Source organism: Pan paniscus, chromosome 19 (genome assembly GCF_029289425.2).
Source record: "Pan paniscus chromosome 19, NHGRI_mPanPan1-v2.0_pri, whole genome shotgun sequence".
NCBI lineage: Eukaryota > Metazoa > Chordata > Mammalia > Primates > Hominidae > Pan > Pan paniscus.
In genome coordinates, this window is record NC_073268.2 from 13,811,146 (window position 1) to 13,824,309 (window position 13,164).

The following is a 13,164-nucleotide window of genomic DNA, read 5'->3' on the forward strand; positions in this document are numbered from 1 at the left end:
TGTAAGTAATGAAGATTCTTTGGAATTTATTGATACTTCTTTTGTGGTCTGTGCATAGCCCATTTTTTGACATGTATCCTCTCTTTGTCAAGTTTAAATTTACATTTATGCAGACATAACTATACATTACTTTTAATCCACCAGCTTCTGAAAAAGATTTGTTAAAAATCACCCACTATATTTGTTTATTTGTCAACTCTTCTCTCTAATTATTTCAGTTTTTGCTTTGTATATTTCAAGGCTGGTATTGACGGATTCATACACGGCAATGCCTGTCCCTAATACTTCTAATGTCTTCCAGCTTAAGTTCAGTTTTGTCTAATGTTAATACAGTCATGCACCACATAGTGACATTTTGGTCAATGGCGGACCGAGTATATGATGGTGTTCCCATAAGATTATAATGAAGCTGAGACATTCCTATTGTCTAGTGAGGTTATAGCCATCATAACATCAGCATAGACAATGCATTACTCATGTGTTTTTGGTGATGTAGGTGTAAACCAATCTACTGTGCTGCCAGTGATATAAAAGTATAGCACACACACAATTACGTACAGCACATAATACTTGATAATGATAATAAAAGACTGCATTACTGCTGTATATACTTACTATACTGTATTTTTCATCGTTATTTTAGAATGTACTTCTGCTGCTTATACAAAATGATTCACTGTAAAACAGCCTCAGGCAGGTCCTTCAGGGAGTTTTCCAGAAGAAGGCATTGTTATCACGGGAGATGACAGTTCCATGCATGTTATTACCCTTGAAGACCTTCCAGTGGGACAAAATGTGGAGGTGGAAGACAGTGATATTGATGACCCTGACCTTGTGTAGGCCTAGGCTAGTGTGTGTGCTTGTGTCTTTGTTTTTAACAAAAAAAGTTTAAAAAGGAAAAAGAAAAAAAAATTTTAAATAGAAAAGATCTTATAGCATAAGAATATAAAGAAAGAAAATATTTTTATAGTTGTACAATGATGTATATATTTAATGCTAAGTGTTATTACAAAAGAGTCAGAAACTTTAAAAATTAAAGTTTTTTGTTATTTTTATTTTATTTTTGAGACAGAGTTTCACTCTTGTTGCCCAGGATGGAGTTCAGTCGTGTGATCTCAGCTCACTGCAACCTCCGCCTCCAGATTTAAGTGATTCTCCTGCCTCAGCCTCCGAAGTATCTGGGATTACAGGTGTGCACCACCACACCTGGCTAATTTTTGTATTTTTAGTAGAGATGGGGTTTCACCATGTTGGCCAGGCTGGTCTCAAACTCCTGATCTCAGGTGATCTGCCTGCCTCAGCCTCCCAAAGTCCTGGGAGTACATGTGTGAGCCACCGTGCCCGTTCTTAAAAATTAAAGCTTATAAAATAAAAATGTTGCAATAAGCTATGGTTAATTCATTATTGAAGAAAAATATTTTAAAATAAATTTGAGTGTAGTTTAAGTGCACAGTATTTATGTAGTGTACAGTAATGTCCTAGACTTTCACATTCATGCCCACCCACCACTCACACACTGACTCTCCCAGAGCAAGTTCCAGTCCTGAAAGCTCCTGCATTTATAGTAAGTGCCCTCATCTCAGAACGGGGATATTCTCATCATTAGTTGTGGTAATATCCTCAGTTCACAAATTCAGCTGTGCAAAAATATAAAACTTAATTTTTCTATAATTCAACCTAATTTCTGTTTCAAGCTTCCCATTCAGCTGGTATAGAAACTTATTTCCTGTATAGAAGTGCCTTTTTTTTTTTTTTTTTTTTTTTGAGACAGAGTCTTGCTCTGTTGCCCAGGCTGGAGTGCAGTGGCGCAATCTCGGCTCACTGCCAGCTCTGCCTCCCGGGTTCACGCCATTCTCCTGCCTCAGCCTCCCGAGTAGCTGGGACTACAGGCGCCTGCCACCACACCTGGCTAATTTTTTGTATTTTTAGTAGAGATAGGGGTTTCACCGTGTTAGCCAGGATGGTCTCGATCTCCTGACCTCGTCATCCGCCTGCCTCGGACTCCCAAAGTGCTGGGATTACAGGCATGAGCCACTGCGCCCGGCCAGAAGTGTCATTTTTAAATAATCTTTTATGTCACACTTTTACTGTCTCTTTTCTATGTTTAGATACACAAATACTTACTATTGTGTTACAATTGCTGACAGTATTCAGTACACCACCACGATGTCCAGGTTTGTAGCCTAGGAGCAGTAGGCTATATGCTATAGCCTTGGTATGTAATAGGCTATACTATCCAGGTTTCTGTGAAGTTCACGCGATGATGTTCACACAATGAAATTGTTTAACGGCACATTTCTCAGAGCGTATCCCAGTTTTTAAGCGATGCCTGACTATATTTCTTTTGCAGGTCTGTTATTGCTATTTATCTCTTTATTTGTAATACTTTGGTGTCATTTAGTTTTAGCTCTTTTGCTTTTAAATAGTACATGAGTTGCTCTTATATAAATAGTTATAGATGCTCTTAAATAGCAAGCATTTTTTAAAAAATCAAATTTAAGAATCTCTTTTAATTGGTAAATTTAATATGTTTGCATTATGTAATAGATAATCTATATTTATTTCTGCTGTTTTATTTTGGTTTCCCAACTTCCTATTTTTTCTTTATTTTCCTTTCCTTGTTTCTCATGGGGTTGATCAAGTTGTTTTTGTTGTTATTGCAGATATGATATTTTTCCTGTGCTGGGCTTAAAATTACATTTTCTATAACTTTATTAGCAAACATACATTTTTAAAGCAATTTCCAGCATAAATCTGTAAACACATCCCTCTGGTTGACTGAGATGAAACCTTAGCATAGTTTTATTATGAGTTGGGTGAGGCCATGTCCACCCATTTTTTCCCCCACCCCACCTTGATAACATCACCTAGAATTTTTATTTCAAATTGTTGACCACACCCCTTCCACTATATCACCCCTCCTGAACATGGAGATGTAGCCATGAAGACAGACAGGGAGACAATTACAGATTTCTTAACTCATTCAGGCAGCTATAACCAAATACCATAAACTGAATAGCTTATAAATAACACAATTTTATTTCTCATGATTCTGAAGCCTGGGAAGTCCAAGATCAAGGCAACAGCAGATTCAGCGTGTGGTGAGGGCCTGCTTCCTGGTCAATAGATGATGCCTTTTTACTGTGTCCTCACCGGATGGTGAGGGCCTGCTTCCTGGTCAATAGATGATGCCTTTTCACTGTGTCCTCACCGGATGGTGAGGGCCTGCTTCCTGGTCAATAGATGATGCCTTCTCACCATGTCCTTACATGGTAGGAGGGGCAAGGGATCTCCCTGCAGCCTTTTTTATCAGGGCACTAACCCCATTCATGAGGGCTCCACCCTCCTGACCTAATCACCTCCCAAAGGCCCCACCTCCTCATACTATCATCTTGGGGGTGAGGATTTCAACTTATGAACACAAACATTCAGACCATAGCAACTGAAAATAAGTTTCTATCCCAGCTGAATGGGATGCTTGAGACAGAAATTAGGTTGAATTACAGAAAAATAAAGTCTAATTTTTTTGCTCAGCTGAGTTTATGAATTGAGAATATTACCACAATTAGTGACAAGCCTGTCCCCATTCTAAGATGAGAGCTCCCCTGGGGTGGAACTATGGCTATTTCCTCCCTTCTATCAGAACCCAGATGTTTCTGCCTCATGCTCTATCCCACTTCCTAACACAGATCCTGGAGTCCTAGAAGTTTCACCACACCCATATCCCAATCAAGGGTGATTCCTGGAAGTCAGGGGCGCAGCCCATCTATGATTTGCATCCGCAGGGACAGGACAGGCCCCAGCACACAGTAGGTGCTCAATAGAGGTACTGCAAGCTTTAGCCTCCCTATACAGATGTCTCTCTCCTCTGAAATCAGGAAATCAACACCCCTGAGACTTGAGACACATGGCCTTGTGCACCTATGATCCTTTTGATAAAGACACTTGAGTGCCCCCTTCAGCAGCACATAGACTAAAATTGGAATAATACTGAGAAGATTAGCCTGGCCCCTGCTCAAGAATGACACAAAAGTTTGTGAAGCATTCCACATTTTTTTTTTTCTTGAGACAGAGTCTCGCTCTGTCGCCCAGGCTGGAGTGCAGTGGCGCCATCTCGGCTCACTGCAAGCTCCGCCTCCTGGGTTCACACCATTCTCCTGCCTCAGCCTCTGGTGTAGCTGGGACTACAGGTGCCCGCCACCATGCTCAGCTAATTTTTTGTATTTTTAGTAGAGACGGGGTTTCACCATGTTAGTCAGGATGGTCTCGATCTCATGACCTCATGATCCGCCCACCTCGGCCTCCCAAAGTGCTGGGATTATAGGCATGAGCCACCGTGCCTGGCCGCATTCCACATTTTTTTAAACTACCATGCTTTAGTCATTATACAATGCATACATTGAAACATCACACTGTACCCCACAAACATGTATAACTATTATGTGTCAATAATAAACAACAAAAAAGATACACAAATCCCCTGACTCGGTCTAGATTCCAATTTAGACTCAGCATATACGATGGAGAACCTGGAAGTGGGGGCTATGCACTGAGATTCCCTGATCTCCACGTTACATGACACTGTCAGAGAAGTAAAGCGACCTAACCGAGGTTGCCCAGCTGGTGAGTGGCAGAGCTGGGACTCAACTCCAGAGGAGTCAGGTCCAGAAGTCCACCCTGTGAACACTGTCCTCGAATCATTGCTCAGTGTGTGCAGACCTGGCCTGGGGAGCCATCCCCTGAGCTCCGGGGCCGCCCTGGGTCACTGTCCTCGTCAGTGACTTCCCCGAGGGCCAGGACTCCAATGCTCCTCTTACCCTGCTCCCAGCTCAGGGCAGTGCAAACTGGTGATACCATATTGACCCCCCAAGCTGACACTAATTTTCTCCTCCTACGTGAGCCTGCTCCAGAGAGGTCTGAAGGTTCTATTCTCCCAGGAGGAGCTCCAACTGCCTCCCAGCTTTAAGGAAATTCACATAAATTGAATCCACAGGGAAAAGAGGCATTTTAGCCTCTCCTTCGCTGCAGCCTGAGAGCCAGCTTCAGGGTCCTGTACCCCAGAAAGCTCCAGGTTTCCTCTGGCTGAATCCTTTTGACATTTTCAATGGTAAAATAAATTTGATTTGCAGAAGCCATGAAGGAACTGAGGCGATGTGATTTCCAAAATGCACTGTGTTATTGGATATGATAAAAGACTGAATGAGTCAGTAAATGTAGCAGTTTAGTAACTGTTTAAAAAAAAAAAAAGGGGGGCCAGGTGCTGTGGGTCATACCTGTAATCCCAGTGCTTTGGGAGGCTGAGGTGGAGTTTGAGAGGTCAGGAGTTTGAGACCAGCCTGACCAGTGTGGTGAAACCCCATCTCTACTAAAAATACAAAAATTAGCCAGGCGTGGTGGTGCACACCTGTAATCCCAACTACTCAGGAGGCTGAGGCAGAATTGCTTGAACCCAGGAGGCAGAGGTTGCAGAGAGCCGAGATCGCGCCATTGCACTCCAGCCTGGGTGACAGAGCAAGACTCCGTCCCAAAAAAACAACAAAAAAAAACAAGACCCACGTGGTCTGGTGGAGGAGGAGGAGGAGGAGGAAGAGGAGGAGGAGGTTGTGGTAGATGGAGAAGGAAAGATTCATGCCTGAACTCACTGCCCACACCCAGAACGAATCCCCAGCCCCACTCACTCCCTCACAGACACAGACAGACACACGGATTCACACCCCGCACTCCTGCATACATAAACAGGCACAGATACAGAGGCAGAAGTGCACAGCCACGTGCACATAAACATAGGTGCATGCGCCAGGCATGTCCACGAAAAATCGTCATAGCCGGTGCCAATCATTGGGGAGTGAAAATGTGCCAGCTACTGCGATGAGGACTTTGCATCCTTTTGTCTCAGCTACTAACTTACTCGTTTGCACAACTGTCTGAGATAAGCAAGTTATTATTCCCATTTTACAGAAACTGAGGCACCAAGATCTTAAGTAACTTACCCAAAGAGATCCCAGCTAGGAAGTAGGGAAGCCAAGGTGAGAACCCAGATAGATTTCAGAAGCTTTGTTCTCTTTTTTTTTATTTTCCTTTTCTTTTTAGTTTCATTGAAATATAATGGATGGATCCTCCACTTCACAGGTGTATAGTTTGATGAGTTGTGATGTGTGTGCATACTCATAGACTCATCACTACAATCAAGATAATGAACACATCTATCACCCGCAAAAGTTTTCTTGTGCCCTTGGTAATCTCTCGCTTATGTCCCCATCCTTGAGCAGCCACTCTTCTGCTGTCTGTCACTGTAGATTGGTTTTCATTATCTAGAATTTTCTAGAATGGGTCCTGCAGTGTGTCCTCTCTAATGCCTACAGAAGCGATGCTCACTATGACCACACTGTGGGCATCCTCACACATGCATGCACAATGTCCACAAGTCCTCACCAGCACGCACCCCCAGCACCACATTCCCCCCTCATCATCCCCCCTTACACCCATTCCCAACCCCCCAGGCGTCAGGTGCTCATGTGCCCCCCACCCCCACCCCTCACTGTATCTTTCAATCCATGCTGCCCCTCGGGAATAATTTTGCTCCATTCATCAGCAAAATAAACTCCTCACTGTTTCCCAGCAAAGCAGTGCAGCTCCTTTCTCCTAAGTCCACATGACAGGTGACTGCAGACCCACTGTCCTCAGCACGTGAGCCCTTTGTAGGCTCTGGTTCAATTCTCAAAAGCTTTGCTCATTTGACAACTATGAAGATGCCCATTCCCCTAGGCACTATATATTCAGCAGTGACCAAGAAGTCACAGTCCCCTCTGGCTATGGAGCTGAATCACCTCCCCAGCCAGCATAACTGGCCTTGTGCTATGGGGCTGGCCAGAAGGGGAAACCCTCCGGCACTACCAGGCTGGCTGAAGAACCAAGTCACAGGTTCACAATTAAGAAAGAGAATAAGGAAGATGGCATGGAAAGGAGGGGTGAGGGGAAGAGGAAGAGAGAAGGACCCCAAACCAAGCTCAGACCGGTGTGGCTGGCCAGGAGAGGAGGAGTCTTCCTTCAAAGGTGGACGCTGAAAGACAGCCACAAGACACTGTATGGAGACAGTGGGACAGGGCAGGGCTGAGCAGAGCTCCATTGCTAGGAGCATGGGCCATGGCTCGTGGCTGACCACCAGTCTTTATGGGACAGGAGAGGGGGCTTGCACGCCCTGCATCAAAGCCAGTTACTGTAGGGGGCTGGTGTCCAGCTCATACCTCAGGTCTAACTCACCCCTAAGCTGTCAATCTGGATACACACTGGAATCATTTCTAGGAGTTTAAAATAATACTGAGCCCTGGGTTCCACTCCCAGATTATCTGATTTAATTGTTTGAGGGAGGGGTATGTGTCCTCGGCATATGCATTTTTTAAAGCTCCCCAGGTGATTACCTAATATGCAGTCCAGTTTGAGAACCTCTGTAATTCTTCATTCGCCTCCAGTCTTAGGATAGGTACCTCCCAAAAGCACCGCAGGATACAAGAAAGCAACACCGCTAGAAGGAAGGCCTCCAATCCCATCTCCCTGCAAATACCCTAATGGGAATTTAACAAGATGACCTATGTTGATTAGATATCAATCAATTGTGAGAAGAGGACTGAAGATTTCATAAGCAATCAATCTCACTGTCATGTAATTAACTGAAATTGGTATAAGTAGTAAGTAAATGCTCAGTGATAATGACTTTCTTATCAATATCAGATATTTAAAACCTTTCAGGTTTTACTGGTAATTCAATGTCAAGATAATTAGGTATCAGTCAGGCACATTAAATATTGTTTACATTGGCCATTGTTCTTTAAATCTATGGTAAGACAGTTATGGGGTCCCCAGCCAATGGCTCTTGCTTATTTGGGATGACACGTCTAATACATTGACAAGTATTAGATAAGATAACATCTGAATAATGAACTACCATGGAAAGTAGAGAATGCTGAGTTTATTTCAGCGTCACACGCTGGTATCAGAAGCAGACATCTAGTCTAATATGTTATCTCAGCTAAGCTGAGCTATTGAAGAACTACTGCAAAATCCCTTCCCCTTAATTACATTTTACTGTTAATTAATCAAATTCCTTTATCATTACCTTGATGCCAACTCCTACGAACCAGTTTACTTCAATCATGTCGAACCTCTACTTCGTTGTAGGCGTTTTTGATGTATGGAAATCACGATGGGGCTAGAAGCACTCGTGACTCCCGCATGAAGAAAAAAAAACTATTGCTTCCGACCATCAAGCTTTACGGACATGGACCTGAATCATCTTAATGTGTCCCGAGGAAGGCAGAGGAGGCAAGGCATGAGCGTGCTGAGAAGAGACTTTACGGGAGTAAAAGATGCAGGCGGTAGAGTGGCTTTGATTAATAGATGGTATCATTCCGTTGAAAACAAGTCCATCTGGTATATTTTAAAAATTGTTAGAGGTGTTCGAGTGGGTTATATCCCCCAAAGGCCACATCATAAAGGTGCAATAGGCTCCACATCAGTGCCGGCCCTGGATAGAATGCTGTTCTTGCTCTCATGAAGTAAGGGGGAAGGAAGAGGGTGCTGGTCAAGAATGTGGGCTTCAGAGTAGAAGCCTTGAACAAACTGCTTAAAGTCTCTAGGCCTTGATTTATGTATCTGTAAAATGGGGATAATGATATTATCTACCTTACAGGGCTATGGTGGGGACAACATGACATCATTCCTTGAACTCCCCAGCTCTATGTACATAGCAAAAGTTCAGTAAACGATGATTATTACTGTGCTTCATTTTGCTTTCATTGTATCATTGTCTTGATCCCATTCAGTGCCTTTGGGCCGCAGTCTCACTTTGATATTAGTATTTTCACTCCCTCTTCTATGGTTGTGGTTAGGGCTGAGGCACTTTTCCTGGCATCCTTTTGCCCAGACCTTTATTTTTTACCTTTCTTAATCATTTCTTTCTAGATGAGATTCTGGTAAACAGGATAGAGCCAAGCTTTCTTTCTTGACTCAGTCTGGAGTTTCTGTCTTTTATTCAGGAGGTTCAGTCAATTCCCTCTCATGGGAATAATTGGCACACTTGTTTTATTTCTGCCCTCTTAAGTTATGGCTACTGTTTATTTTACTTTCTTATTGTTTTATTTTTCCTTTTCCTTCATTTATCTGGCTTTGTTAAGTGACTATGCATTCCTATCCTCTCCACTCCATGATTTTGAAAATTCCCTCTGGCTTCCCAGCTATTAGCGATGACCATTCTCATCTTTATATACATGAAGCACCCTGTATTCTTCTTGTTATGTTAAACAGCCCTGTCCTAGCACAGAAGTCCTCTCCTAGCCCTTCATTGAGGTCTACGGAATCTCTCTTCTTCGCTATCTGTCTCTGTCTCCCTGATTTTTCTCTCTTTGTATTTGGGCCCTAGGTTTTGAGATACTTCTACTCCTGATCTTCTGTCATTATTTTAATTCTCCATAGAGACAATTCTCTAATTAATATATTCATTTATTATGTCCAAACTTCAAGATTTAAGAACCACTTCTAAGTTTCAGAAAATCTTTACTTCACTCCCATTGGATCTCTTTAAGAGTTTGTATTTCTTTTTTGTCCAAGCTGTCTCCTGGATCTTGCCCAGATCTATTTCAGACACAGACACCTGTCCCAATTCTTCCACTGGGTCTGCTTCCCTCTGGTTCCTGTCCCCCACATCTGTGGTTTTTTTCTTTGCCTGCTCATGCTCCCTGTACCCTCAGTGGCCGACTCCAGTTGTCACAGCCCAACCAGAGTGACAGGCACATGGGCTTCTGTTCCTCTGGACTGGCAGTGACTGACCTGGCCGGCCTCTGCTGAGACCCTGGAGGATGCCTCTCTGCTCCCAGGGGAACCATGTCAATGGTAGCGCTCCCCCAAACTCAACACCTGTGAGCAATTCAGCCTTGGGTGGAAAAGAAAAAAAAATGACAAAATGACTGCAGCAAAATTTAAATTTTAAAAATAATTTGCAAATTGGTCATTGGCCAAATTGATTGTATGATGAATTGACTGGTGTAGACATAGTTTTTGGTAAATTTGTTTGCTTCCTCACAAAAGAACTGGCAATCCAGTTTGCAAGGATACTCACCAAGGGCCCTTCCCGCCTTGCTCTGGAGAGGGTGTTGAGAGGCAGTGGGCAAGTGGGAGGTGGGGACAGGCGTTCAGCCACCATCTTCCAGAGTTCTCATTGTGTTGCCACTGGCGTCATCTGCTTCTGCTTTTTTTTTTTTTTTTTTTTTTTTGAGATGGAGTCTTACTCTGTCACCCAGGCTGGAGTACAAAGGCACGATCTTGGCTCACTGCAACCTCCATCTCCCGGGTTCAAGTGATTCTCCTGCCTCAGCCTCCTGCGTAGCTGGGATTACAGGTGCATGCCACCATACCTGGCTAATTATTTTATTTTCAGTAGAGATGGGGTTTCACCATGTTGGTCAGGCTGGTCTCGAACTCCTGACGTTGTGATCCAGCCTCCTCCCAAAGTGCTAGGATTACAGGCGTGAGCCACCACGCCCAGTCTTCTTCTGCTTTAAACCAGGTGAATTGTACTTGTGGACTTGAAGGTGCAAGTGAGAGTGTGTGTTGATACTGGTGTCCGTAGCTACAAGCCCTGGGAGCAAGGATCTCTATGTCACTGTCTTGAATCAGATGCTGAGCTGCTCAAGAATGGGATCCTCTCTGGTTTCTCTGCTCACTCCTCTTCATAGGGAAGGGTCAGTCACATTCAAGGTATGCCAAGAGCAGAAAGTGATGGGAGAGAGTGGAGAAGTGGCAGTAGCTCCATCAAGGAGGTCTTGCAATTCTAGCTAAGGAGCTGGACTTCGAGCAGCAGGTGGCAGGGCCAGGGGAGCAGGGAGCAGAACTGATGGCATGGTGGAGTCAGCTATGAGGCAGTGAGCTCTGCTGCATCCGTGGCCGTGGTGGGCCATCTTGGAAGGGACCAGCAGGACAGTGGCTGCTCCAGACCCATCCCACCCAAAAATGTCCCCTAGAGCAGGAGAGAGACCTGTGGGAGAAGCAAGCTGATATAAATCAGAGCTAACCTGTGCTGATCCCCGGCTCCCTAAATCAAGAACCTGACAGGTTTTCTGGGTGAGAATCAATCTTGCTGTCCCCACAGTAAATACCATAATCCTTTTTCCAGTGTGGTTTAGAGAATGTAACTGCCATGCTCATGATTTATTCGAAAAATATTCTGCCAGGTTATGTGAACGAAAGGGGGAGTCCACGTGCTTTTAAACAGGAGTTCAGGGAGCCCTCAATGGGACTGGCACCTCCCTCTTGGGGCAGCTCCAGCAGGCTGCCAGCTTCCACACCTGCCCCATGTCGTGGGCCACCAGAACCAAGGACACGGGAACTGAGGGCGGGCAGCAGGACACCAGAATGACCACTCTTTAGCTGGGAGGGCAGAGCAAAGGCAGCCAGCCAGCCAGTAGGTGGCCAGTCCTCTCAGGGCTCCTTTCTATGAAAACCATTACTGGACTTCTCTTTTCTATATTTTTTGTAATTTATTTGTTACGTAGCTAATATGAGAATGCATTCTTGGCCAGGCGTAGTGACTCACGCCTGTAATCCCAGCACTTTGAGAGGCCGAGGTGGGTAGATCATCTGAGGTCAGGAGTTCAAGATCAGCCTGACCAACATGGAGAAAACCTGTCTATATTAAAAATACAAAAATTAGCTGGACGTGGTGGCAGGTGCCTGTAATTCCAGCTACTGGGGAGGCTGAGGCAGGAGAATCACTTGAACCCAGGAGGTGGAGGTTGTAGTGAGCCGAGATCGCACCACTGCACTGCAGCCTGGGCGACAGAGCGAGACTCTGTTTAAAAAATAAAAGAAAAGAAAAAGAAAAAAAAAAGAATGCATTCTTGTTATGCCTAATTCAAATAATTCAGAAGTTTTCAGAGAAAAATGTGAATCTCCCTTCTATACCCTCCCATGACTCAACTCACTGTGTTCCTGTTTCTTCTTCCAGAGACGGCACTGGCAAACGCTTAGTTACCACCATCCTATATTCATAAACACGTATACCCTTTTCACACAAATAGGTTCTTTTTTTTTTTGAGACAAAGTCTCGCTCTGTCACCCAGGCTGGAGTGCAATGGTGCAATCTTGGCTCACTACAACCTCCGCCTCCCAGGTTTAAGCAATTCTCCTGCCTCAGCCTCCCGAGTAGCTGAGACTACAGATGTGTGCCACCATGTCCGGCTAATTTTTTGTATTTTTAGTATAGACGGGGTTTCACCATGTTGGTCAGGCTGGTCTCGAACTCCTGACCTTGTGAAGCTTCTTTTTTTATGATATGTAGTTTATAGTTACAGTTTATGTATTTATATGGTATTTTTATATAGTGTTTATATATGCATGCATACATAAATATATAGACACACACATATACAGTACGTATGGGTTTATACTGCTTCCAGTTGTTTTTAACCTTTGTAAACAAAATCATGATGCATTTTTTTATAACTAAATGCATCTTGGCACATATGTATGAGTTTTCTTTTAATATAGATTCTAAATGAGACATGGCTGGTGGGAGTTCTGACAAATTCTACCAAATTGCCCTCCAAGCATAATATGCCAATGGGATGTAAGTGTCGGTTTCCCTATATTACTAGGAACGCTTTCATTTAATTTTTGCCAAGTTGATGGGCATAAGCCCCTCATTGTTGATTTACCCATAACTGGTTCCTAAGAACGTGGAACACACCTCCCTGCATTTAGGGGTTTGGTGCGTCTTTTTTTCTAGGTATTGTCTAATCATTCCTTTGCCCAGCTTTCTATTAAGTTGTCTTTTTTTCTTATGGAATTTAGGGATTTTCATCTTCGTGTTTCAAACATGTTGCAAATACTTCTTTTCACTTTGCTTTGCTGTTAACTTTGTGGTATCTTTCTTGTTTAGAAATTTTAAATTTTTAAAGAATTCGGATTTGATTGTCTTTTCATTTATGGCTTCCAGATTTTGTGATTTGCATGGGAAGGCTTTCCTTTCCCAGAATTATAGTCTCATTTTTTTCCCTTCTATTTTCTTCTAATGTTTTTGCGTTTCTGTATCTCACATTCACTCACGGTTAGCCTCCAGCATCTCTGCTTTCTCCGTTACTTTTCTCTTCTGAACCTACACTTCCCCCCAGGTAA

General features: G+C 43.6%; 1 non-coding gene across 1 annotated transcript; it reads left to right on the forward strand.

Moving 5' to 3' along the window:
* Nucleotides 1–3,949: 3,949 nt before the first annotated feature.
* On the forward strand, nt 3,950–4,056 carry LOC112437721 (U6 spliceosomal RNA). Its single transcript, XR_003026265.1, has one exon. It is a non-coding gene; the product is annotated as a U6 spliceosomal RNA (small nuclear RNA).
* The last annotated feature ends 9,108 nt before the right edge of the window (nt 4,057–13,164 follow it).